We start from the raw sequence: 23,824 nt of genomic DNA on the forward strand, positions 1-23,824 counted from the left end.
GGTCTGAATTACAGATGATAACTCTGGCTCTGTATTAGAACAAAGAGCAGTTTACTTTAAAGGGAAGTGGGACATAAGTAAGCTGATTTATTCAATCTCATTAAAGTTTGTTATTCTGCTGACTCTAATACTGGGAGGTGACTTGTGCAGTCAGGAAATACCTTGCCAATATTTTGTATTGGTGTCTAAACTCAACTGGCTTTTATTTTCACATCCAACAACAGTTGATTCAATTCCTCCTTTCATGTGTGGTCAGTAGCACAGCTGTAGAGGGTCTGGGTGTACAACCAGATGTACTTCCAGACAGCTCCTAAGCTGTACAGCGCCTCTGTTTCGTAAGCTGGCATTCTGATGTCAAGCTGGTTTTGAAGAATAGCAGTCCGCTTGCATCAGTATATTTTATGAGGTGTTGGAAAGGTGTTTTGGGGTGAGAAGCGAAATGGTGGAAAGGGTAGCAGAGTACAGATAATGCTTTCAGTAAAGTATTTGTTTATTGACTGAAGATTTCTCGTTTATTTGAGTATGTTTTAAATCTCATTTGTTAAGGACTGATATTGGCCCAAATGTTATAACAAGTTGGAGAGATGATTTATTGAAGTACCCAGGTTGACTTTTGAATCCAACACACAGCGACTTTTATGTGCATATCGCTCTGCAATAAATCACAGGTTGTTGATTCTTACAGCCACGGTGAAGGCATATGAAACTTAAGAAATTTTTTCTTATGTAAAGAAGTAATTCACAACTTTTAAATGTAGTGCAACACTTACAAAATGCTGGAGGAACAGCAATCCGGGCAGCATCTATGGAAAAGAGTACAGTTAATGTTTCAGGCCACGACACTTTGTCAGGGGTCTCAGCCTGAAATGTCAACTGTTCACTCTTTTCCATAAATGCTGAGTTCCTCCAGCATTTAGTGTGTATTGCTTGGATTTTCAGTATCTGCATATTTTCACATGTTTAATGGTTAGTGAATTAGTTTTCACTAGTGGGGATTATATTGCACATTCAAACTTGCCATTTCTGTGTCTGTGGTGTCCCAACATCCATATTACTTTCAGTGTATATTGTTGTGGGTTTGGTTGATAATTTATGAGAACTCTATTTACAAAAAAAAAGACATTGTGTGTGCTCAAGACTTCTAGTAGTGGGAAAGCAATGGTTAAGGCTGTTACCTGCCAGAAGGTTAAAGATTGGTGTGAAGATTGGTATGACAGGATGGTTCTAAAAGCATCAGGAATCTGGAAGGGCTACCTAGTCCTTGGGCCAACTAATTTCTAGCAGGTGGCTGGGTCTGTCTACCTTAGAATGAAGTTAATGATGTTCAACAATTTAGGAGTAACTTCGGACTGTAGTATCAGGGTTTAAAAGAAGACAGCTTTATGAAAAGGTACATCACAGCTTTTCTGTTCATCTTGGTGAATGTAGTTATTCAAACTGATGTACAATATAAATGTCCTGCAGATTAATACCATCCTCTTGTAACAATCTGATTAGTCTCCAAGAACACTGAAGTAATTGTAGCGGAGCCTTGGCACACGTGTTCTGATTCTTTTGCAAGTCATTTTAATTGTGAAGCGCTGATATCTTTTGAAATATTTATGCAGCCTTGAGGAAATAGTGTTAAGATGGACATGGTTTGTTGAAAACAGATTTTGGAGAAGGCAAGCTTTTTACAAAGATCTTTGAGAGGCCATCATGACCTTTTGCATACAGAATGCAACATGGGAGGTGTAACCTTTTTGGGAGGATCAGGTGATTTTGGCACTATGATTCCCCAAGCTTTTCACCTTGCCTTGCAGTCTAAGACTGCTAGAAACCATTTGATGGAGAGTAATAGCCATAATTAGTCAACAACTCCACTATTGTATCATCCAATTCCCAGGGCAGTGGCAAGTGAACTTTGTCTTTCATGATCTAGTAATTACTGTTTTTCGTGTTTCTGTTGAAGTGCTATAAACGCTTATTTCATCGCTCTGAACCTGAATGCAGTGTTTTATTTTAAAACTATTTCACTAACATAAGATAGAAGTAAATTTTATTTCATGTTTCTTTACTAGAGCTCTACAGAGCCAGCAAATCTTCAACCACATTTGTCATCCAAAACCTTTGGGGGAGGGGGTGGAATCCCATAAGACTATTTTAATTGTCTTGTCCCATTGTGAAGATTGGAGTGTCTATCTTCACAGGTAAGTTCTATGTTAATAACAGCCTAAAAAAGAAATAATATTGCTTTTGCTATACTTACTGTACTCTGGTCTAATTAGAGAATGTAAAAAGGATATTTAAGTTATGTAAAGTTTGGTAAGTTACAATGCCTTTCAGATATCATCTGAGTAAATGCTAGATTTGACTGTTCTTCAAAAGGAAAAATATAATTGCATATCCAGAGTATCTTTCCTGATCTTTGTCCGCTAACTGGAAATTCCAGGTGCGACCTAATGATGAATCTTAAGATGGAAGCATATGAATGTAATCTTGAAGAGCACACACAAAGTGCTGGAGAATCTCAACAGGTCAGGGAGCATCTGTGTTTGAGGTTTCATGCCAGGACGCTTCATTAGGACTGGAAAGGAAGGGAGGCAGAAACCAGAATAAGAAGGTGGGGGGAAGGGAAGTACAAGCTGGCAGGTACCTTGGCTCTGTCTGCCGTAAAAGGCAGGATCACTCGGTGACTATTCACTTGAAATTGACTTTCCATTCCCATTCTGACACGTCTGTCTATGATCTCCTCTCCTGCCACAATGAGGCCAAACTCAGGTTGAAGGAGCAACACCTCATATTCAACCTGATGGCATGAACATCGGTCTCTAATTATCCCCCTTCCCTCCTTCTCTCTTTTTTCATTCCTCTTCTGTTTGACCTCTCACCTGTGCTCTCCTCCTCACTGGCTCATCACCTCTCTCTGGTTCATCACCACCTTCCCTTTCTTCCATGGTCCACTCTCCTCTGCTGTAAGATTTCTTCTTCTTCTTCAGCCCTTTACCTTTTCTATCTTCCACCTCCCAGCTTCTCACATCATTCACACCTCCCACCTTCCCTAGCCACACACCATGTACCTCACCTAATTCCCCACCCCAACCTTCTTGTTCTGTCTTCTGTCCTCTTCCTTTCCAGAACCGATGAAGGGTCTCAGCCCGAAACATTAACTCTTTATTCTCCTCCATTGATGCTGCCTGATCTGCAGAGTTTTCCAGTTTTTTGTGTATTTTCCTCATGATGTACAGCATCTGCAGTTTTTTGTGTTTTCAATCATGAAAGTATTTGTTCTGCATTTGGTTGTTATGTACGAAGTCTTTTCCTTGACCATATTGGATGTTCATTGGTCCCAAGGCACCTTGAAGAGATTGAAGATTTCTTTCTTTCCCAATTGTGCAGCTGTTGTATCTCCCATACTTGGGGACAACACTACACACAGTCAGAAAATTTGAGGAGTATTATTATCTGACATAGGCAATTTGAAGTTCGCAAATGTAGTTCTGCTGTTTGAGGAAAGAGGGAGGCAGCAAAAAGAAAATTATAGACCTAATAGTCTGACATCGGTAGCTGGAAAGTTATTGGAGTCGATCTTCAAGGATGAGGTTATGAAATACCTCGAGGTGCATGACAAGATAAGCCCAAGCCAGCGTGGTTTTATGAAGGGAAGATCCTGCCTCACCAACCTATTGGAATTTTTTGAGGTAATCTCAAATAAAATTGACATGGGAGAGGCTGCGGATGTTGTGTATTTAGATTTTCAAAAGGCCTTTGATAAAGTGCCGCATAAGAGGCTGCTTAATAAGATGAGAGTCCATGGAATTACAGGAAATATATTGGAATGGGTGGAGCATTGGCTGATAGGCAGAAAGCAAAGGGCAGGAATAAAAGGATCCTATTCTGGTTGGTTGCCGGTTACTAGTGGTGTTCTGCAGGGGTCAGTGTTGGGGCCGCTTCTTTTTACACTGTATATCAATGATTTAGATTATGGATTAAATGGTTTTGTGGCTAAGTTTGCAGATGACACCAAGGTAGGTGGAGGAGCAGGAAGTGTTGAAGGAACGGAAAGGTTGCAGAGAGACTTGATCAGTTTAGGAGACTGGGCAAAGAAATGGCAGATGAGATACAATATTGACAAAATGTACGGCTGTACATTTTGGAAGAAGAAATAATCAGACAGATTATTATTTAGATGGGGAGAAAATTCAAAAATTGGAAGTGCAAAGGGACTTTGGGGTCCTCATGCTGGATACCCTAAAGGCTAACCACTAGGTTGGATCGGCAGTAAGGAAAGCAAATGATATGTTGGCATTCATTTCAAGAGGAATAGTGTATAAGAGTAAGGAGGTGTTGGTGAGGCTCTATGAGGCACTGGTGAAACCTCATTTGGAATACTGTGTGCAGTTTTGGGCCCCCTATCTTAGAAGGGATGTACTGATTTTGGAGAGAGTTCAGAGAAGATTTACGAGGATGATTCCTGGAAAGCAGGTGCTAACATATGAGGAACGTTTGTCGCCTCTTGGACTGTATTCATTAGAGTATAGAAGAATGAGAGGGGATCTCATAGAAACATTTAGAATGTTGAAAGGGTTGGACAGAGTAGATGTGGAAAGGCTGTTTCCCTTGGTGGGTGAGTCCAGGACAAGAGGTCACAGTTTTAGAATTAAAACAGAGATGAGGAGAATTTTTTTAGCCAGAGGGACATGGATTAATAGAATTCGTTGCCACATACAGCTGTGGAGGCCCAATCATTGAGGGTGTTTAAGGAGGAGATTGATAGGTGTCTAATTAGTCAGGGTATCAAGGGATATGGGGAAAAAGCCAGAAATTGGACTAGATGGGGGAATAGTTTAGCTCATGGTGGAGTGGTGGAGCAGGCTCGATGGGCCGAATGGCCTATTCCTACTCCTTTGTCTTGTGATCATTGTGAGATGGCTGTGCATGCATTAACTTTGAACAAACTAATGATCAACGCCCAGCTAGGATGTGGTTTTTTTTGGCTTTGCTTTTCAGCCCTTTGTAGCTTTACAAGTCTTTTAGTCGGAGAAACTACATTGAAGCAGCAAAGGAATTAGTGGTATGTCTTTTTTTGTTGTTGTATTGTGTGGGTCCTAGAGTTGAGAGATTTATGCAATTATTTGTTCCCTGGTACAGCATTTGAAATATTGTCAAAGGGAACTCTGACTTCATGCTCTGAACCATTTTTTTTTGCTTTTTCTTTTTCTTCATTTCCTTTCACTTCACTTCACTTTCCCTTTTCTGCTTACCTTTTATATTTTGTGATATTTTTATTTCATCTTGCTACTGTCCTAAACTTTTCGTTTCTTTTACCATTTCATCCAGCAGAGTCGGAAAAAAGAAAGAAAAGCTGTGCATTTATATAATTATAGACAACTTCTAGATGTATCAAAGTACTTTAACCCAAGAATATCTTTTGAAATGTTAGTCACAAAGCAACAGCCATTTTGTGCATATCATAATTCCACAAATACCAGTGTGATAAATATCAGAAGAATATCGGCACGGATCACTAATTTCTATGGTGCTTGTGGGATTAGTATCGTCGGTTTTTTGTGTCCACTGAAGAAACCTGGTGAGGTTGTACTTTACTGCATTACTGGGAAGAGTCGTCTCACAATAAAGCCCAACTTTGATATTATTTTTGAATTAGATGAAGGGGAAACTTCATTGTATTGAAATTTTCTGGTGATGCAAAGATGGTTGGAAAATAAGTTATGAGGTGAAAAGTTTTCAAAGCAGTGTTAAGGGAGTGGGCTGAGGTGTAAGTGAAGAAATGTGTGATTATTCATTGTGTTCCTACTCTTACTTATCAATAGTCTTCAAATGCTGATGCACTTAATGTTGTCATTTAGAGGGATTAAATACTGGTATGTGAAATTCAGAAATAGGTGCAGTGAACAGTTTAGCAGGCAATGATATGTTTCCCTTCGTTGTAATGTAGTTTGAAGTTTTGTGGAAATTATGCAGGGCTTGGGCTCTTACACAGAGGTACGTATAATACTGTTCTCATTTTGTTGCCTCAGGGAGGGTGCATGCGGCTCAGTGGGAGTACATTTCTCTAGTTTATAGAATGAGGTGATTGTCTCGGAAGAGATTTGTGTGGATGAGTATATTTTTTTGGAGTTTAGAACAGAGATAATTTAATCGAAACGTGCCTTAATCTGTTGTGAGGATGACACGGAGTTAGTCATCATTTTAATGGATGAAATCTGACAGCAGCTTCTCAAGTATGTCCATGCAACTACAGAAGTGGTTGTCATTGTCCAGTAGTTAAGAGGTCAATGTGTTTTTACTTAGTTCTTCAAACTTTAACTCCATTTTTTTGTATCTCATAACTGCTTCCTCTAATAAAAGTATTTAAAACGCCAGAAAAATGTTGAACTTCTCACTAGAACTGTGGAGTGTAAGCTGAGTTAAAGGATGTGGTCTGACATGACCTTGAGAGGTTGATATTCCATTAGGCCTGTGATAGAACACCTTCCACCTGCCTTGATCAGGGTTGTGCCAACAACATTCAAGTAGGTCAGTTCCATTGAAGACAAAGCGGTCTGCTTTATTGGAATCCCACCCACAGTACTGACATTAATTTTCTCCATTAGATGACTTCTGTACCATCTACAAAACTCTCTGCATTTACTCATCTTGACTATGCTGGCAACACCTCCCAAGTCCATGACCTCTGCCATTGAGAACACAAAGTCAAGGTACTTGTACCATATGCTAGCTTAAGATTCATTTTCTTGCAGGTATTTACAAGAAAATATTTTAAAAAGCAGAATTTATGAAAACTGTACATAAAAACTGACAAACAGCCAATGTGAGTAAGCGCTTCAGGCAGAGGTGGAACAGGCATGATCCCTTCCAAATTAAATACCATTCTGATTCGGATATGCTATGTTTTTCTCATAACTGCATCTAAAAGCATGGAACTCACTCCTGAGAAATTTTGTGGGAGCACTTTCATCAGAAGAATTAAAGTCTTATGAAGGTAGTTCAGTATCATTTTTTCAATGGCAACTGGGGGCAGGTGATCAATACTAGCAATGCCCAGATCCTGAGCTATGAATACTGGCCACCCCTACATTATGGGTAAGGGAAGTTCGTTTTTACCAAATTCAAGATCCACCCAAATATCTGAGTTGTGGAATAAAATTTGCTGCCATGGAGCTTACACTTAGTGGCCACTTCATTAGGTATACCTGTACACCTGCTCGTTATCTAATCAGCCAATCAAGTGTGGGGAAAAAAAGCAATGCAAACATGTCCAACAGGTTCAGTTGTTACTCAGACTGAATATCAGGATGGCGAAGAAATGTGATCTAAGTGACCTTGCCCATGGAATGATTCCTGGTGCCAGATGGGGTGGTTTGAGTATCTCAGAAACTGCTGATCTGCTGGGATTTTCATGCACAACAGTCTGTATAGAGGTTACAGAGAATTGCATGAAAAACAAAAAAATAAATCCATTGAGCATCTGTTATTTGGGCAAAAACTCCTTGTTAATGAGAGAGGTCAGAGGAGGATGGCCAGACTGGTTGAAGCTGAGAGGAAGGCGACAGTAACTCAACACGGAACAGCATTCCAGCAAGGAAGACCCTTGCCAGGGTCAGCTCATGTAAAGCTGTGGGGCCTGATGGGTGGTTGGGTGCCAAGGGACTGTGCAGCCCAGTTAACTGAGGCTTTAACAGACATCCTCAACATCTCTCTGAAGCAGTCCATTATTCCTCAGGCTTCAAGAAAGCCGCTATCATCCTGATGCTCAAGAAGGCAACAGTAACCTGCCTCAACAACTGACGTCTAAACTGCTTTCAGTGGCTGGTTATGGATTGCATTAAATCCCATCTTCCTGTTACACTGGATCCTTTCCAGTTTGCTTATCGCTACAATCAGTCCACTGATGGTGCCTCACATGCCAAGAAGCTATTTATTGACCTCAGCTCATCGTTCAATATGATCATACTAGAGAAGGTAGTTGGAAAACTGTCCTCTTTGGGTTGTAACACCTTTCCCTATAGCTAGATCCTGGACTTGTTGACAGAAATATCTCTGGTTCCGTCATGCTGAGCACCAGTGCTGTTGGTGCTGCTGGTGCATGACTGCATCGCTAGATCCAGTTCAAACTGAGCCATCAAGTTCACTGATCACAGGAAAGTGGTTGGCCTCATCAACAACCACAGTGAGATGGCGTACAGAGAGGAGGTAGAGCAGCTGGTAGAATGGTGTGAGCACAACATCTTGAGTCTCAACATGGCCAAGACCAAATAGATGGTTGTGGACTTTAGAAAGGTGCAGGTTAACCACTCCTCCCTGTACATACCACGGTAGTTTCATGGACAGAGTTAGGAGCTTCAATTTCTGGGAGTGCTTATAATAGATGAACTCACCTGATCCCTCAACACCACATCTTTGGTCAAAACTATAGCAGCATTTCCACTTCCAGAGGAGATTGAGGCAAGTGAGGCTGCCCATCCCACTCCCCCATCCTAACCAATTTTAACAAGAGCACCATAGAGGTAATGCCCTGACCAGCTGTATCAGCGCCTGGTACAGGAATTGAACAGCATTTGACCACATGTCCCCCCCAAAGAGTTGCTGAGGATTATTAGGGTGTCTTCTCTACCCATTAGCAATATTTATCAGGAGTGCTGTGTATGCAGGGCTCTTAGCAATGTCCTAGATCCCTCTCATCTGTCCAACAATCTTTTTGACCTCCTATAACGGTCAGAAGGTACCAGAGTATTAGGATCAGAAACATAATCTTCCCCCAGGCTATAAGACTACCGAACTCAATGTCACCACCCAGGTCTCATTACGTATGAAGCGCTAGTAACATTATAGTTTTTACTTTTTAACTTCTATTACATATGCGACTTATTCGTTAATTTGTGGTAATGTTACTTTATGTATAATGTATGCATGTTACATGTACTGTGACGTGCACGGTGCCTCATTTGGATATGCAAGTGTACAAGTGAATGCTTAGCTTGAACTTAAAATAACCCATGCACTACAACAGTGGTGTGCAGAAGAGTATTTCTAAACACACAGGATTTGAAACCTTGAAGTGGATGGGCCCCAGCAGCAGAAGACCAGAATCATGCACTCAGTACCCACTTTATTAGGTGCAGGAGATACTCTCAGATGCCACTTTATTAGATATCTCTTGTACCTTATAAAGTGGCCACCGAGTGTGTGTGAAAACAAGCAAGGAAACACAAAACTTACTGTTTTTGATCATTTGTTTTACACATGTGCAGATGATGACACATTGCCTTATGAAAAATCACAATCTGAAACCTATTTTTAGGCACACAATCCCACAATATCAAAATAATTACAGTGCTAATTGATGGTGTGATCACTGTGGCTATTTGTTTGTTATAATTGATTTGTCCAGCAGGTTTTAGTGAAGCAAGGACACCTTATGAAAATGTTCATACATGAAATGAACTCTGGCTGGAAGAATCATGCTTTTGCAGGTCTGCATCAAGGATGGACTTTTGAAATGTGTACAGGAGGAAACTTTCTCTTTGCTTTTAGAGAATTTCATTTTTAGTGGGACCCAGAAAATTGATTTGAAGGTACTTTGACAGAAACCTGCAAAACCAGTTAGTGTTATCTCGTTTTGAAGTTTATGTTGGTGCTGTCATCCATACTTCATTGATACGTACTTTTCATTTATTGCTTGCCCAATGTCAGTATGCTCTTTTAAGTAAGAACAAAATATGTAATATTGTGAATAATGCAAATCTGAAAATGGTTGGCATGTCAAGCAGCATTTCAATAAATGTTGGATTAACTTAAATTGATGGGTAAGAATATTTTTTATTTAAGAAAGAGCTTTAGGAATCTCAAGACTTGACTGAGGGGTTGTCACTGGCTGCACCTGACCTATACATTGAGAAGCAGTGACTGCAGCACCAGCTTCATTCACTATGAAAGCAGCTTTTGTCTGATGCCTTGCCCAGTTGTCACAATTATTTTGCTGGTGAACAAGACAGCCTTTCAGAATAATAACAGTAATAACTGTTTTTATTTTTCTTTGGTGCTGTATGCCTACTGCCTGCTGCTTTTCTGAAACTTAAATACAAGTCTTTGCAGTGAACTTCAACAGCCCTAGCTGGTTTTGTGGTGTTGACACTGGCCTTACAAGACCCACACTTCAGGTTCGAGCAGGACCCATACACTCGTGTGTAGAAGCATCTTTACTCTGTATTGTCTGATAGATTGAAATTTAATTTTACAATAAATCTATGTAATTAGTCTTCCTTTCCATATCTTTTCCGCACTAAAATATTACATCAATAAACTAGCTGGAAAAATAAATGAATGGAGAGCTGTGGCATTAATGCAGAGTTAAAACTAAACACTTTTAATTTTTGGCCTTTCTGGATCAGACCAAGATGCTGTAGTTTGGTTCTAAATATAACAGAGAGCAGCATCATGAAGTGAAGCTGATGGAAATTGTTACAATTTTTTTTTGTGCTTGCATCCGTGTCTCATTACAAATTGGGGGCAGAGACTGCAGATAACTCTGGCGTAGTAAGGGAGAGGTGGTTTTTTGTCTGCCTAGAACGGTCATATCATGATTTTCCATAATGTGGAGCTGATAAGAAACATGAGTTGAAAAAAGGTTAAAGTTTGTGTTTATTATTTCCCTTATTCACCCTCAGTGAGGGTGAACTTTATTCTGTGTCTCACATTTCTGGATAATGATTTATGAATATGGTCAAGATAAATTTCCAATACCTAAATGGCTACAATGCTGGGATTGCCTGCACTTGTATTCCCCAAGCACTTTACACTTCCCTCTTCCAGGTGCCCCAATAGTTAGACAAACAAAGTAGTATGTTTTGAAACAGTCGTTACAGTTTATATAAGAAACACACTGCAGTCTCTCATAAAGTGTGATAATGACCAGCTACTCAGTCTTTCAGTAGTATTGACTGAAATTGAAGCAAGGCACTAAAATCCTTGCTACTCCTCAAAATCCACTGAAGAAGCAAAGTCTTATGTATTTAGCATCTCATACAAAAGATGGCACCGCGGGCAAAACAGTCCTCCTTCAGTACTGCTTTGGAGTGTCAGCCTCGATTTATCAATTCAAGGCTCTGAGGTTTGAACTAACAAATTTTTGACCTGGAAACAAAGGCTACAGCTGGCATCCTTCTGAACATCCCATATGGTGCAGCACACTTACTATTCTGGCAATACCATTTGAACAGCATTTTTTTTTAATCAGATCAGCTCATCTTGGGAAAGATACCCTCACTAACAGGTGATATTCCTGTGTTGTAGACTGGTTAAGTACCTGAATCTATGCATAATTAATGCAGTGTTTATACTTTCTCATCTTTGGCATTTTCAACACATTTTCTGTACCAAGCAGTCTAGTTATTGTACTTGCTAATGTGAGTCATTATAATGAAAGGTATGCAATTTTACTTAAGTAGTCTTTGACTCTGTTAAGAATGCAAAAAAATAATTCTCATTATTCTCAGCAGCACAAAATATTTATGCCAGGAACATGAGGTATATTTTAACTTACTTAACTGATTTATTCAGCAATCCAGCACAGAGTACAGTAGACCCTTCCAGCCCTTTGAGCCATGTAGCCCAGCAACCCCGCAACCCTTATTAACCCTAACCTGATCACGGGACAATTTACAATGACTTGCTAACCTCCCTGGTAGGCCTTTTGACTGGTGGAAGGGGAATTGGAGCACTCTGGGGGGAAATCCACACATTCCACAAAGAGGACATACAGGTATTCCATACAAAACCGTGCCAGATTTGAACCCCAAACTTCAGAATGCCCTGGGCTGTAATCGCATCTCACTAACCGCTAGATTAAATGAACCAGAAGATCCCTTAGTGCCACTTATTTTAAAGGTAGACTATTCATGATAGAAAATATATATACACAAAATGAAGAAACAGTGCAAAAGCTTTTACATTCATGGTCAGTTTATTGCATAGTGCAGAATTATGACAGTATTTTATAATCCTTCCCTGACACCAACCAGTTAATTTGGGTTTTCATCTCCATTGTCTATTGAAGTTGAGAACAGGAGCTGCCTAGGTGTTGGATGAGCTGATATAATGCTGTTAATTTCTGATTCAGCTGTCTCTCGAAAACGCCCTTTAGGCAAAATGGACTGAGAAACCGGCACTTGTAAGTTTTTTTTCCGAAGATGCAGAGTTGCCTTAAAATTTATTCATTTGTGTGTCCTGGGATTGGCTGTGTAAAAATGGTCAGTATAAAGTTAGAAAATTTGCCTTTTTTTAAAGTCTTTTATTTCGCATGATTAAGGAAATACTAACTAACTCCCATTGGTATGGCCTTGCCCCACCTCCAGACTTCCCCTTCCAGTGAGTGTAGTTACAAGGAATTTAAAGCTTTAGGGCTTACTCACATTTTGGGCTTAACCATTAAGTGCCAACTTGGAATTTCTGTGCTTGAGCCTGATTTGTTGTCCAAATGCATTGTTGACAGGAGCAGTTTTTTTTAAAAAGGGCGCAGGATGCCCCACCCTAGATTGGGACTTAAAATGTAATAATTATGGGATCTGTTTGAACAAGGCCATCCTGTCTCGAAAATCCCACAGGAGTATACTGTACTGTATTCTATCTAAAAACGTGTTCATGCAATTTAATGTGTATTTCTCTAAGAGTTCATTATCTTTTAACTATCATGTGGGGGAACCGTAATCCTTTTCATCTGTGGCTCCTGGAACTGTATGTTGCAATGCGAATTGACCCAATCCTTCCAAGTCATCTCAGTCTTGCCCAGGTTGTGTGCATTTAATTATATAGTTCTAAAGGTGTTTTCTCAGGTTCAGTTTAAGGTTGAAAGTTAATGCTCGTTTCCAACCAGAGGAAACTACAGAGGAGAGCCTGGGAGCCATGTAAAATAACTTTTGAAAGGTTCGTTCCTGCTGCAAAAAGAGAAGGCTTCCTTTTTGCAGCAGGAAGTTAACTGGTTTATCTCTGTTTGTTTCCATCTGTGCAGAAAGGTTTACACTGCATTTTGGTGCTCAGCTTTAATACAGGGTGAAAGCAAACTTCTTCATTTTCACACTGCACCTGCTCTAAGTGAAATTACCCAGGAATGAAGCCTGGAGGCTTTTCCTTTCTTTTCTTTTCTGGGCATTGCATTTCATTTCAGTTCTCTAAATTCTAAATTCTCTTAATTCTAAAACAAAATGTTCTAACTTCTACATTGATTTAACAAATTACTGTATAAAGTTATGTGCAAGATTTGGAGTTTTCAGTTTGAAATGGTGAAGTTGAGTTCCCTGGGTACATGTCAGTCAGATTTTATGTCTGACCAGGTTTTGGAATGATTTCCTCAGTTCTTGGCCTGGCTGTGTGGGTGGAGCAATTTAAAATGGCATACATTCCACTGGGGGCAGGGTGGAGGTGGGGGTGGGGGGGTGTGGTGGTTGTGGAAGGAAAATCTGACATTGTCCAAGTCTTTCTGCTGAAAATCCAGCTCTAGTTAGCAAGGGTGTGGTCCTTCATTTCAGTTTTTCATACAAGCACTTGGTTATGCAGCACTGTTTACAGAAGCATTGTTTATTCTAGCACTGAACAAAATCAATGTTAGACATTTCTGAAAGCGTACAGTGCTCATTTTGGTGCCTTTGGCATGAAGTGGACTCTCTTCATCTAGAAACCACTCGTTTGCTGAACTTTGGCTACTGTTAAAACTCCAAGAGCCATGAGGGGGATGTAAGTAATTTTTAAAAATTATGTTTTGTTGGTTTCAATTAGAACAAGTAATTTGTTTCCAAATGGGAAGTCTAGGATTGTAAATCAGCAATACCCGTACCTCCCTCAGACATTTTGTTTGGGGCATTTCATTGACATAAGTGTAACGCTGGTTGGAAAAGTGGAATCCAGACATTTACCTTGTAAAGTTAAAGACCTGTGTTTTGTGTTTGGAAATTACTCAAAAGAAAATGTACATAAAGGTTCTAAGTTTTGGGAAAATGAGTGTTGTAACTATTTGACCTTAATAATACTTAATTGTTAATAAGTTCAGTGTGTTGTGAAATAAAGAATACTGGACAAAGCAAGATATGCTAGTATGTACACTTAAAATGTTCCTGATGTTATTGCCCATTATTCTGGATAATTTTTCTTTTGGGGAAAAACAAGCTTGTTTTGCTACCCAGGAATAATGTATCTTCTGTCAAGTCTTGCTGAAATGGACAGCCATTTAAGACTGAATATAAAACAGAAATAATTAAACATAATGTATTGTAAGACAGCACACACAAAATGCTGGAGAAATTGCTTTGGATTTCCAGCATCTTCAGATTTTCTCATGTTTGTGATAATGTATTACAAACCATTATTAAGTAATAGGCTTGCTTTAGAAAAATTGTAGCTTATTTTTCACTTTCATTTGCTTCATACAAGAAGCAATTCGGATTTTTCCACCTAGGGAGCAACCTCAGAGGTATTAGTCATATTTCCTCACAATGTAGGAGGCCATTGGACCCATCAAGTCCACGCTGAGTCACTAAGTAATTCTATTGATACCTGACCACATTTATGTCAGCTTCCCCAGGGATTCACCGACGCTCACAACAGTGGGCAGTTAACCGACCAGGCAGCGTGTCTGGAGTGTGGGAGGCAATCAGAGGATCCTGAGGAAACCCACGCAGTTAGAAGACGATCATGTCAACTTCACACAGACAGCACTAGCGGTTGTGATTGAACCCAGCAACTGTTGAGGCAACGCCTTTTCTAGCTGTGCTTTTGTGCCATATTCCAGAGAAAGAAAAAGACTTGTGGAGCATAGTCTTTGGTAGAAATTTTGTAGAATTTTTTTACACTCACAACTGTTTCTACAAACATGTCCCAATATTTGTAATGCAGGGTCTTTTTAAAAAGTGCTCTGTGACACTTTTAAGAAAGTAACTCAAAGTAAAAGCTGCTGAATCAAGGAATGATATATCTGGGTGAGCCACCAAAGTTTGATCAAAACAGTGGATTAATGGAGGATTTGACAGAGTAGCTTAGTTAACACAGGGAATTCTGGAGTTATACTGATTCAGATGAATGTGCAGCAGTTTGAGAGCAAAAAGCTGGATATTGTTCAAAGGTAGAAAATTGAAATTACTTTCTGAGATAGTTTCAATTTTTGTCCTGGTTTTGTTTTGAATCAAAGTTGTGTATTTACTGTAATTCTCTATTTTAATATTCCAGTCAATTTCACTTTGTATGTTAGATTTTAAATGATTTTTCTATTTAAAATTTGCTCGTGTATACACAGATCTTTAAAAGTTAAACTTTCATCCAGAAAATTACCACAATTGAATAGAAATCATTTTGGCTCAATAAATAATATAATTTTAAAATCCCAGAGATATCCTGTATTGATAGATTGTCTGAATCTGTACTATAGTCATATAAAATCAGCTGCAGAAGATCTGTGATCTACTTTATCTGTTTTATTTCTTCAGTTAAGTCTTTTGCTTATGACAACACAGTAGCACCTTATTGGTACAGAGGAAGAATCTCACCCTTAAATGTCAATTGTTTCCTCCTCTCTATAGAAGTTGCCTGAGTTACTGAGTTCCTCCAGCATTTTGTGCACAATGGTGCTAAGGAATCATTATTTTAGTTTTTTTTGTTAGTGAATTTAAGAATTTGGATTTTTATAATGGTGATTTGAATATATGCTCTTTTCCTTTGGGAAACATGTAAATCTGTAACTGGTTCTTCTAAAATGCATGTGTATACAGTAGTAGGGACAGAGGTCCTGTATTACCTTCAGCCAACCTATACTTACTCCAGAAATAAACATTGGGAGATTTAAAATTAGACTTAAAAACAGAACATGTTACATGTTGAGTATCCTTTATCTGAAATGCTTGGGGCCAGAGTATTTTGGATTTCGTATTTTTTCCTCAGTTTAGAATATATATTGAGATAGCTTGCGATCGCCATCATTGCTGACTCTGAATTTATGTGCTACTGGTAAGCAATAACAAGTAAACACTTGTTCATCACACATATGTACTTAAAGTAAAAATTATTACATACCATTAATATAATGGAAACAAAATGTGTACAAGGTGCAGAAGCAGCACAGCAGCATCGGAGGATACCTGAATAAACTCTTGAATAACAACAAACAATGGCATCCTTTCACTCTCCACCTACTGTACGATGCTGTATTTTGTCTGAAAGGTGATAATGTACTGTATTTGTATTTACCTTTTTAGATTTTATGTAAAGTTATAAAAACCATCAGCATTGTAGAGTTGTTCTGGATTTTCGTGATCAGCAGACACTTTAAAAATCTAATGCTGTGCCTTTTTTAAATTTCTGCAACCAGGCCTGCTGAATATTCACAATTGCCTTCAATTTTCAATTTGTCATGATAGATCTTTGCTTGTTTCATGATCAGCATGCTGTTAAGTGGCCGCGTGCTCACTTCAGTGTTGATGATATATGATCGAGATCTCCATCTTTCGCTCTATGCGGTACTTTTCTATATTTCATTCATTTCTGTTTATTACATATGTGAAGTCACTTCTCAGAGCTGTCTGTGGTGCGCAAGATCTGTGCATCATCTGGGAATCTTCCCAGCATCTTATGGAATTTCCTATTTGTGACGACCTGTCAAAGCTCAAAATAAAAGTTTGATTTTTGAGATATACAGATTTTGGAATTTCGGCTAAGGGGTACTCAACCTGCAGTAACGTTCTGCAGCTCGGGAGAGGGAGAAGCAGGGATTGTGTTTCAGAATATATCTTCAGATTGATGTAAAAGCTGAAGTGAATCTGCAGTACTTCTACAATGGGACAGGTTATGATGTATTTTAACACACTGACTATTTAGTGTATTGATTTGGCAGTTACGCAGGAGACACGATGCAAGTTATAACCAAGTGACCACTTACTAAATTTACTCAGTTTTTCATTGAAATTACGAGGTAAATGAAATTGCACACTCTGGCAAAAGATTTGGATTAACCTTGGGTATGCTGGTATGGGTGTTAGCAGTTTTGAACTTCACTGGAAGTCCTGTCCTTATTGGCATTTTGTCAAATGCAAATGGTGTGAAATGAAAACGGAAAGATTAAGAGATACTTAGCCTTCAGGCAGCAACAGGGAAACAGAATCAACCTTTTGCTAGGTGGTAAAATGGGCCTGTTTTACACTGCAGATGAGATTGGAAAGATGAAAGGAATATCCATGATGTTATAGAGACTAGGGCAAACCAGATAGAATTATGAATGAGCACTTGTTTATCACACCTGATCTATCTGGAGGAGGTGATTAAGGGTGGGGGTGGGGGAAGAATCAAAAAAATGCTAGAACTAAGATATGGAACAGAGTAGTTGGAAATCTAAAAAGAAGGGATTATTGGAGATATTCATCAGTTCAGGCAGTATCTATGGAGAGAGATAAAGAATTAACATTTCAGGTTAATGACCTGCATTAGATCTGGCCAGTTTTCTGCAAAGCAACCACCCAGTTGGAATCCTTCTCTCTGGAGTACTGTGGCAGGAAGTCTTATCAAAAGTTGGAGAAACAGGGAAAATGGAATGGAATTCTTACACGGGACAGGTTGGGAGAAGATGTTGCAGTGTGCTTGTAATGCATGTTGGTCGGTTATCCATCAAGATGGAAGTGGAGAAATGAAGAAACGAACGGAAGAATCAGATATATACTATGTGAATGTAAAAACAAAAGGTAGAAAAACTTTTGGCTTCTGTTGGAGAGGAGAGGCAAGGCTTATTGCAGTCATCAATGTACCATTAAAAACAAAGTGAAGTGTTGAGTAGGACTGGCATGAGGACTATGTCAAATATTAATGCCTGCTAATATAATGAACAGGTAAGCAAGGCTTTGGGCCTACATCAGGCTGCTCCAGGAGTCAGATCTGAGGACTCCATTTTGGTTCAGAATATTGTTGTTCACTTCCATTGTTTGCATGTTTTATGTTTTCTTTCTTTCTCTTGCACATTGAGTGTTGATCTTTTAATTTTTATTTATTTCTCCTTAAATTGGGTAGTTTCAGGTTTCTTGCTTTGTAGCTACCTGTGAGCAAGCAAATCTCAAGGTTGTATATTTTATTCATTCTTTGATAATGTGCTTGATTCTTGAGTATTCTGAACATGGGATTTGGCCCATTCACGTTCCCATTGTTACAGTTCTGATTTGGCGATAGAAAGGAAATTTGATGGAGAGATCGATCAATGCAAGAACATTGTGACCCAGATGAATGAAAGTTCTTCCTGGCAGAACTGAAAGGCTTTCAGGCTGCGATGTGGAATGGAGTTGTAGAGGGATTGGAAGTGGTGGGAGGGGTGGGGCGACTGGCGGTTCTTGGTGATGATAAACAAGGTGCGATCAGGAAGCTCAACGGTGGAAGCCAAATAGAGACACAAGGTGTGAGAATGGCTCTTTTAGCAAGTCTGGAATCCATCCAAACTCTGACTCTGCCAGTCTGCTTTCTAATAGCTAGAATCAAATTATATTATGAAATGATTCCTTTTCCAAACCTATCAGAAGTAGGAGCTTACATCAGTGATGGTATTTGTTAATCAAATATCAAGGATTATTACTGAATATATCAAAAGTTATTGAAGTAAAATGGGAGTACTGTTCTAATGTAAACCAAGTTAATTGAGACAAATACTAAACAAAATAGGTGGTACAAAAGTAAAAAATGATAGAACTGCACAATAGGCCTGATGATAGTTGATAAAAAAAAACACATATTTGAGTTTTATACAAGGTGTATTAAGTTTTAAGGAAGTAGCGCAGGTTTTTTTAGAAGGTAAAATGCATTTAGAACTATTTTTCAAGTTGTAAATGGGTGAGGGTAGGACATTGCTGTGTCGACCTTGCATTAGAATTGTAAGGTACTGAAGATGACCAGTAGGAAGCAGGATAGGGCGGCTGTGGAACCAAAGGAAAAAGCAAGCAATGTCAAAAATCCTGACTGCCTTGCCAAGTTGATATCTCAATTCTGAACAATTTATTTTTCCCCTCCTTTTGGTATAACTGATTGAGGTGAGGGTTAAGCAGAAGGAAAAGTGACCAAAAAAGTGCAAACTGTTGATTAGGTGCTTGCCCATTGAATAACTAAGAAAGTTAGTCCTAGAGCACTACAGCACAGAAACAGGCCCATAGGCTCATCCACATTCACCTTTCACCCTTAACCCATGACCTCTAGTTCTGGTCTCATCCAAAAGCCTGCTTGTATTTACCTTCCCTATATCATCAGAATTTGTACAACTCTCAAATCTCCCCTCATTCTCCTACACTCTAGGGAATAAAATCTTAACATATTCAACCTTTCTCTGTAACTCAGGTCCGCAAGTCCTGGCAACATTCTTGTTGTGTGAAAACGGAAAATAATACAAATACTGAATAGGTCAGGCTGTATCTGTGGGGAAAGAAATAGACTGGCTGAGTATTTCCAGAAGCAGATATTTATTGGTTTTTCGGAATAAGCTGTAAAAGTGGGGAAAAAGTCAAAATCGTGTCCTTCTGTTTTATCCACATGTTAAGGCCAGACTGCTGGTATCAGGCAGATTTGTTGAAAAGGAGAATAAAAAGAATAATAGTGACTTTATAGAAGAAGAGTGTGTGTGTTTCATCAGATTGAATTAACCCATGTGCAGGATTTGTTGGCACTTTGAAAAGGTTGTGGCAAAGTTCCTTGAAATAGATGGGGAGGTAGTCATGAGGTTTCCTTTGGAAGATTTGAATTTTGTAGCATTGGATGCACTCTGGATTTTTTAAAAATTATTTTACGGATTCCTCAACTTTGAAATATAGGTAGAAAGTACAAGGTACTTGAGTTTTCTGTGTAGCTCCCAGTTGATACTTAGATGTATATTGAATTAACCCTGAGCAAATCTAGTACTTCAGAAAAGGTCCAAATTGGAGATTAATTCTCTTGAGTAAAGCTAAGGATAATTAATTTCTAATTTTGATCTTTATTGCCTGCTATGCAATTCTTCATCTGAAATGTATACTCTCTCTCATTTGAATGTTAATCTTGAGAAGATAAGAAGTGAATTGCTCAAAGGAACAAGAGTAGGTCATTATGGCTGTTCTGCTATTTAGCTAGTTGATAATTGATCTTGTGGGTTAACTCCTACACTTCTGAAATAGTGGAGAGACACCAGCAAATTTCTAAATGGTAAATTTAGAAATTGTAGCCGTTGGAAGATTATTCTATAATTTCTACAAGTTGTGCAGTTTCTTCCAAGTTTTTAATGCTCTGGGATGAAAACCAGATCAGATTCTCAGGGTCTATTAGAATAGTTTTGGAACTAGGTGTTCCAATGACAAAAGGATGAAATTGCAGTAATAAACAAGTACTGTTATGTTTTTAAAGGAATTGACTTTAAAGTTATCAGCTAAAATCATCCAAACATTGGCTACCTCAATTTTCTTCAACCAGATAAGTAGTAGGTAATGAAAATAATGACTGTCTATTGGTTTCTGCATTATTGTCATTCCTTTTTGTCAAGCTGGGCAACTGTAACTGCTATGGTAAAGGTACCATTCCTCACTAGCTCTGCTTGACCTTTATTACCAGCATCGTGATCAGGATTAATAGTGTTCAGTAGTGAAAAGCTTAAGGGCAAGGTAGCTACTTCTTTCCAAAAAGATGTTATTCCTACTGATTAAACTGACTTGAAGGTTTACCTTTGTTCAGTATAACTATGAAAATGTACAATAGTTGTACATGTTATTCAACTTGAGATGAAGCTTGAAATGCCAGTGCTCTCTGCCTGTTTGAACAGGGAAAAAGTCAATTATTTTATTTGGATCTAATTTTGTTATCTGCATTGATTTCTAGGCAAAGTGAAATATGAAAAGGTATCCAGGATATTCTATATGAATATTTGAGTCGGGAAATGGTATTCCAGTGAGGGCTGCTTTCTTTCTGATGACTGTGTTGTGCTTAACCTGTAATATGGAGCTAACAACACACTTGGACTTCCATAATGCGCATGTGTTTGAACAAGCTGCCAGAAGAAGTCCCAAATGGGGGTACAATTACAATCTTTAAAAGATATTTAGACAAGTACATAAATAGGAAAAGTTGAGAGCAATGGTTCCCAAACATTTTTGGGTTACTGCCTCCTTGGCTGCCAGACCACATCCTTCCCTTTCCACCATAAAAACTATAAAGAATTTTGATTTACAATGCACAGTGGGAAAAAAATAGGAACTGCAAGTTCAAAGCAGTGACAAATAATTACAAAAAATATTCAAATTTATTTAAAGTATAAATGTATTTAAATACAGTAAAATCAATTTCTATCAACAATTTTAGAAGGTACAGTGGTAGTCCAACCATTCACTACTTAATTGCTTTTCATCTTTCAAAGAGATAGATAGCCCTGATGCAGAGATATCAATTTCTCAACATTTTCTGAGTGATATTCATCCTGGAGTCTCAGGTCTCCACCTTCAGTAATTTGCAGCCTGTTTTGTTGCCTTGAAAGGAGTTGGTGACTGCACTGTAACTATGCTCCACCAAATATGATGTTGGAAAGACAATAAATAAAATTTTGACCTTTTCCACACCTTTTCTAATTAGCATTTAGAAATTTCTTTCTGCAACCAAAAGTCTTGATATGTATTTTTGAGTTCTAGTTTCAGCTCAAAGTTATTTTGTAGTGAGATCAGTTCTTCCTCCATCCTTCCTATTAATTCCTAATCAGAAGTGTTCAGAAATGGATTTATTACTCAATATGGAATTTGGATCAAGAGATGATCCTGAAATCCTCTGGCACATCTTTATGCCACTCACCCAGGTGGGCACAGTCTATTGAAAGGTCATCATCTGGTTTTCTTTCTTTCTTTTACAACTCAGACATTCTCAGAAATTGGAAAAGGTTGCAACGACCGATGTTGCTTAAATAGGGTTGACTTGGACAAAATGTGGAGATGACTGATTTGAATTTTACTTTATTAAGATTTTCCTTGTAATTGAAGATTGATTTAATTAAACTTTGCAAATAATTCTGACAAATAGGCAACACCGTGCCTAGTGTTCTTGAGTTGAATACCAAATAAAGCACTTGAGTCTTCAAAAAGCTCTTAAAGGCATCTCAGGCAGTTTCCTTTTGTGAGCCATCTGACATCTGTGTGCAACAGCAAATGTTCAAACTGTTCATCATTCTCAGTACAACACTTGAAATAGTTGAGTATGGGACTTGATTTTATTTACCACTGTGATAACACTTAATTTGTGCAGCCAATCACTTAGGTCTTTTGCAACAACATGTTGATTGTTAATTACACAATGAATGTTAAATATGTAAGGTACCGGTTTTATCAAGAAAGTAGTAACCCCACGGTGGCATCCCATGGTGCCCCATCTGTTGCACAAGTCAGAATGTTAGTGAGTAGAATGTCCCTCTCTTCAAAAATTTGATCAACAATTTCAAATACTGTTTCCCTCTCCTCTTTGCATCTGTGCAATATCCCCTTGCAAATAACTATTGAGCCATGTTTTCACCTTTTATAAAGCAAACATAACCAAGAAGCAAAGGTTTGCCAGGCAAAGTTGACTCATTCAATTGCAGAGCAAATTCTATTGCCCTAAGTATGAAACACGAAGTGCCTTCTATATTCTCAGATATTTCATCTATTTGTCTTTGAACAGAGTTGTCACTGAGTGGAGCAACTCACACAAAAGGAACTGGAGGAACTCGGCAGGCCAGGCAGCATCCATGGAAAAAGCGCAGTCGATGTTTCAGGCTGAAACCCTTCAGCAGGACTGGAGCAAAAAAGCTGAGGAGTAGATTTGAAGGTTTTCTCCAGTCCTGGCGAAGGGTTTCGTTCCGAAACCTCGACTGTGCTTTTTTCCATGGATGCTGCCTGGCCTGCCGAGTTCCTCCAGCATTTTGCATGTGTTGCTTGGATTTCCAGCATCTGCAGATTTTGTCATGTTTGTTGCTGAGTGGATCGCTTTTATTATTTGGTCTGGTGACCATATTCAGAACTTCCCTTACTGCTGGCAGAAATAGTTCTTCAATTGTATAGGGCTTTCCGAATTTAGCAATGAGCAGTGGAATCTTTTATGAAGTACACCAACCATCATTGTTTTGTTGTGAAGTGCTGGGAGTGGCATGGGGCAATATTGCCCACTTTGGGAACCTCTGGTTTTGAGGGGTTTGAGCCAAACAAGGTCAACTTGCACCAGCTCAGGGATACAACATGGTCAGCACAGGTAAATTGAGTCAAGACTCTGAGGCATTTGTATGTACAGAAATTGTATGTGCTCTTTAGTGAATGTAATCTTTCCTACAATACTCATAGGGTCCAGGAAATTAGAATATCAGAGTACACCCTGTTCTACTAATAAGACAGTTTAATTATATTAATTCTGGTAAGATGCAAGTATTATTATCAGAGTTAACATAGTTAAATTATTGATGGTAGATAGGTGATATCGCTGATCTGCTGCAGCTGTTAGGTTATTGTATTATATTAACAGGTAGACCAATACAGTACAGGAACAGCCCCTTTGGCCATGCTATTTCTGTGTTAACCGTGATGCTAATCCAAACTAATCCCATTTTCCTACACGTGGTCTGTAACCCTCCATCTCTTTCATCTTCACATGCCGGCCAAAATGTCTCTTTGTTGTTTAAGAGGCATTTACTTTGTTTAGTTTAAAATTGTTTCCCTCCTTTTCAAGTAAACCGTTTACTTGCAAAGAGACAAGAAAGTTAAAAAAAAATCTGGTTCAAGAATTTGTCTTTAGTAAGGTAATAAATTATTTAATGTATCTAGTTTTGAAGAGGAAATTGTTTCATGTTAAC

The 23,824-nt window shown here is 38.7% G+C and overlaps 1 protein-coding gene across 8 annotated transcripts in view; it reads left to right on the forward strand.

Annotated features, from left to right (window-relative positions):
- The window catches only part of mbnl2 (muscleblind-like splicing regulator 2), a 133,860-nt gene that overhangs the window by 20,857 nt on the left and 89,179 nt on the right, over positions 1 to 23,824 (forward strand). Inside the window, exons 2-3 of one of the 8 annotated variants that reach the window (XM_059970466.1) lie at positions 2,061 to 2,189; positions 6,597 to 6,701. The exons of 4 other annotated variants lie outside the window; for them this stretch is intronic. The gene's annotated coding sequence lies outside the window, so the exon portion shown is untranslated. Of the gene's footprint in view, positions 1 to 2,060; positions 2,190 to 6,596; positions 6,702 to 13,455; positions 13,732 to 23,824 lie in introns of those variants that run through there. 3 more of the 8 variants (XM_059970467.1, XM_059970468.1, XM_059970465.1) reach the window with 3 other exon arrangements.

The sequence above is a fragment of the Hypanus sabinus genome, chromosome 5, assembly GCF_030144855.1.
Source record: "Hypanus sabinus isolate sHypSab1 chromosome 5, sHypSab1.hap1, whole genome shotgun sequence".
NCBI classification, from domain to species: domain Eukaryota; kingdom Metazoa; phylum Chordata; class Chondrichthyes; order Myliobatiformes; family Dasyatidae; genus Hypanus; species Hypanus sabinus.